Below are 4,828 nucleotides of genomic sequence, written 5' to 3' on the forward strand. Positions count from 1 at the left end.
CAAAGTCTTTTGAATTTCTTTTTAAAAATTTTGTTCTGGAAAATCTAGAAGAAATAATGATTTGTCTTTGTTAGAAACATAGTTTGGTCCAATTTGTTATATATTCTAACAAAGTGCAGATTGGATTTTAACCTATTTAAAACATGTCATCAAAATTCTAAAATTAATCTTAATCAGGAAAAATTACTAATGATGTTCCATAAATTATATAAATTTTTTTTTCAAAAAGATTCGATCTAGCTAGTTTTTCTATTCATTTTTTTCGGTTGAATTTTGAATTTTAAAGAGTCAAAATTAGACATAAATTATGTTTCAAAATTGAATTTTCTTTTTTTTCGTGTTTTCTCCTCTTTTCAAACTGTTTTTTTCATCATTTATTCTCGACAAAAAACCTTCCGTAAAAGGAAAAAAATGTACGACGGAATGACGGACAGAAATACCCATTTAAAAAAAAAAATATATAGATTTATTTATTAAAGGTAAATTGAGCAAATTGGCTATTTCTGGCAATTTATTTAAGTGTGTATCAAACTGGTAGCCCTTGGCATTAATCAGTACCCAAGAAGAAGCTCTTGCTTTCAAAAAGGTTTAAATAAACCCACGCGCTGTTTACTATTTATAGAATTCCACGCCGCAGGTGTTTATATTAACCTAATAACAGCTTTTAGTCTTGTTGTCGATTGGCTGTGTGGGAAAGGGGCGGGGCTACAACCCGGAACCTCTTGAGTGGTTTGAGTGAAAGCTCCTCTTTGACAGCACGTTTTCTTCCATTATTTTATTCCTTTTTTTTTTCCCGGAGCAAAACTCTCCTTTTTCGCCGAAAGTCTGCTCAAAGGTGCCGGAACCAGCCTGACATGAAGAAGAGAGACGCCAGAAGCCCGGTATGTAGACGTTTTCCTAAAAGTGCGGCTCCAAAAAAAAAAAAAACATAAACAAACAAAAATATCTTTATACAGATTTTTGTTGTGTTTTACTTCTAGGCGGGTAATTTGTTTGTGTCCCGTTGCCATGGTAATGGCGTCGAGTTACATCTGCCTTAATTGTTTACTGCACCCTAAATTGTACTTCTTGAGAAACACCTCCATTAGTGTTTATTTATAGAAAGCAAGAGCTACTTCTTGGGTACTGATTAATGCGAAGGGCTACCAGTTTGATACACACTTAAATACCTTGCCAGAAATAGCCAATTTGCTCAATTTACCTTTAATAAATAAATGTATATATATATATAAATGGGTATTTCTGTCCGTCATTCCGTCGTACATTTTCTTTCCTTTCACGGAAGGTTTTTTGTAGAGAATAAATGATGAAAAACACTTATTTGAACGGTTTAAAAAAGGAGAAAACACGAAAAAAATGAAAATAAAATTTTGAAACGTAATTTATCTTCAATTTCGACTCTTTAAAATTCAAAATTCAACTGAAAAAAAGAAGAGAAAAACGAGCTAATTCAAATCTTTTTGAAAAAATAAAAAAAAAGAATTTATGGAACATCATTAGTAGTTTTTCCTGATTAAGATTAATTTTAGAATTTTGATGACATGTTTTAAATAGGTTAAAATCCAATCTGCACTTTCTTAAAATATATAACAAATTGGACCAAGCTATGTTTCTAACAAAGACAAATCATTATTTCTTCTAGATTTTCCAGAACAAAAATTTTCTTTCCTTTTACATAAAGTTTTTTTGTAGAGAATAAATGATGAAAAAAACCCTTAATTGAACTGTTTAAAAGAGGAGAAAACCACAAAAAAAAATGAAAATTCAATTTTCTATCATAGTTTATCTTCAATTTTGACTCTTTAAAATTCAAAATTTTACCCCAAAAAATGAATAAAAAAACTGGCTAATTCAAATCTTTTTGAAAAAAAAAAAAAGAATTATGGAACATTAGTAATTTTTACGGATTAAAATCAATTATATAATTTTGATGACATGTTTTAAATAGGTTCAGCCCTTTGAGACACTAGTGATTTAGGGCTATATAAGTAAACATTGATTGATTGATTGATTAAAATCCAATCTGCACTTTGTTAGAATATATAACAATTTGGACCAAGCTGTATTTCTAACAAAGACAAATCATTATTTCTTCTAGATTTTCCAGAACAAAAATTTTAAAAGAAATTCAAAAGACTTTGAAATAAAATTTGAATTTGATTCTAAAGATTTTCCACACTTGCCAAAATATATATATTTTAATTTTAATCATAATAAGTTTGAAAAAATATTTCACAAATATTCTTCGTCAAAAAAACAGAAGCTAAAATGAAGAATTAAATTAAAATGTATTTATTATTCTTCACAATAAAAAGAAAAAAACTTGAATATTGATTTAAATTGTCAGGAAAGAAGAGGAAGGAATTTAAAAGGTAAAAAGGTATATGTGTTTAAAAATCCTAAAATCATTTTTAAGGTTGTATTTCATCCCTAAAATTGTCTTTCTGAAAGTTATAAGAAGCAATGTAAAAAAAAAAAAATGAATTTATTTAAACAAATGAAGACCAAGTCTTTAAAATATTTTCTTGGATTTTCAGATTCTATTTGAGTTTTGTCTCTCTTAGAAGTAAAAATGTCGAGCAAAGCGAGACCAGCTTGCTAGTAAATAAATACAATTTAAAAAATAGAGGCAGCTCACTGGTAAGTGCTGCTATTTGAGCTATTTTTAGAACAGGCCAGCGACTACCCATCTGGTCTTTACAGGCTTCCTGGTGCCCGCGGCACCGCGTTGGTGACTCCTGGTCTATGATGTCCTGTATCGATATAAGTGAAGTGCAGTGAATTATATTTATATAGCGCTTTTCTCTAGTGACTCAAAGCGCTTTTACATAGTGAAACCCAATATCTAATTTACATTTAAACCAGTGTGGGTGGTACTAGGAGCAGGTGGGTAAAGTGTCTTGCCCAAGGACACAACGGCAGTGACTAGGATGGCGGAAGCGGGGATCGAACCTGCAACCCTCAAGTTGTTGGCACGGCCACTCTACCAACCGAGCTATACCGCCTATACAACATTAAAAATCAATCCATCTATCGTCATTAACCTTTAAAGTCGTGCAAAGAAGCACACACTGGAAAAAATGAAGTAATTCAATTGCTTCTTTCACTCTACTACTGTGGTGTCAAACTCATTTTAGCTCACATGGAGGAAAATCTTTTCCCAAATGGTCAAATCATGGTATGATAACTTAAAAATAAAGACAACTCCAGTTTGTTTTACTTTGGCCAAAAATAGAACAAGCACATTATCAAGTAAGTAAATTTTAATTACAAACCCCGTTTCCATATGAGTTAGGAAATTGTGTTAGATGTAAATACAAACAGAATACAATGATTTGCAAATCATTTTCAACCCATATACAGTTGAATGCACTACAAAGACATGATATTTGATGTTCAAACTCATTAACTTTATTCGTTTTTTTGCAAATAATAATTAACTTAGAATTTCATGGCTGCAACACGTGCCAAAGTAGTTGGGAAAGGGCATGTTCACCACTGTTACATCACCTTTTCTTTTAACAACACTCAATAAACGTTTGGGAACTGAGGAAACTAATTGTTGAAGCTTTGAAAGTGGAATTCTTTCCCATTCTTGTTTTATGTAGAGCTTCAGTCGTTCAACAGTCCGGGGTCTCCGCTGTCGTATTTTACGCTTTCTAATGCGCCACACATTTTCCATGGGAGACAGGTCTGGACTGCAGGCGGGCCAGGAAAGTACCCGTACTCTTTTTTTACGCAGCCACGCTTTTGTAACACGTGCTGAATGTGGCTTGGCATTGTCTTGCTGAAATAAGCAGGGGCGTCCATGAAAGAGACGGCGCTTAGATGGCAGCATATGTTGTTCCAAAACTTGTATGTACCTGTCAGCATTAATGGTGCCTTCACAGATGTGTAAGTTACCCATGCCTTGGGCGCTAATGCACCCCCATACCAGCACAGATGCTGGCTTTTCAACTTTGCGTCGATAACAGTCTGAATGGTTCGCTTCCCCTTTGATGACACGATGTCGAATATTTCCAAAAACAATTTGAAACGTGGACTCATCAGACCACAGAACACTTCTCCACTTTGCATCAGTCCACCTTAGATGATCTCGGGCCCAGAGAAGCCGGCGGGGTTTCTGGATGTTGTTGATAAATGGCTTTCGCTTTGCATAGTAAAGCTTTAACTTGCATTTACAGATGTAGCGACAAACTGCATTTAGTTACAGTGGTTTTATTCAACTGAATATGGGTTGCAAATGATTTGCAAATGATTGTATTCCGATTATATTTACATCTAACACAATTTCCCTACTTATGGAAACCGGGTTTGTATAAAGCGCTTTTCACAGATAAAATCACAAAGTACTGTACAAATCATAAGTGTAGTAAAACAACCATTCAATTTAAAAGAGGGGCAACATCTCAAAAAGGATACAAAGCGGATTAAAAAAGACAGTTAAAAGGTGCATTAACTAAAAGCTTTACTAAAAAGAAACTGTGGAGGGGAGCGTAGCCTTCTGTGTAACGGGGCGTTGCCAGGACCGGCCTCGAGGACAGCGACAAGTGCGTAGATGGCCCAGGTGGTCCTTGTTATCTCATCACCTGTCGCCTTTATTAGCAGCAGCCGTGATGAGAGGAGTAGTTGGAGTTGGAGGTGCTGCTGGGCAGACTCAGAAAGACTTGTTGCCGGGAAGCAAAAGGCTCACACCTCGTGAAAATGAAATAAAACAGTGTTGTACCCGAATTCTTGGCAGTGTGTGGTGGTCTGAAGAACCCATTAGAGGGCAACCGCTACAGTGATGTTTTCAAATGTTTGTTAAATGTTTCTTAAATGTTTCAAC

General features: G+C 34.3%; 1 long non-coding RNA gene across 1 annotated transcript in view; it reads left to right on the forward strand.

Moving 5' to 3' along the window:
* Positions 1-714: 714 nt before the first annotated feature.
* LOC133535695 (uncharacterized) overlaps positions 715-4,828 on the forward strand; it is a 9,404-nt gene continuing 5,290 nt past the window's right edge. The window contains exon 1 of the long non-coding RNA XR_009802300.1: positions 715-881. This is a non-coding gene — a long non-coding RNA (uncharacterized LOC133535695). The remainder of the gene's footprint in view (positions 882-4,828) is intronic.

This window comes from Nerophis ophidion, linkage group LG16, assembly GCF_033978795.1.
Source record: "Nerophis ophidion isolate RoL-2023_Sa linkage group LG16, RoL_Noph_v1.0, whole genome shotgun sequence".
NCBI classification, from domain to species: domain Eukaryota; kingdom Metazoa; phylum Chordata; class Actinopteri; order Syngnathiformes; family Syngnathidae; genus Nerophis; species Nerophis ophidion.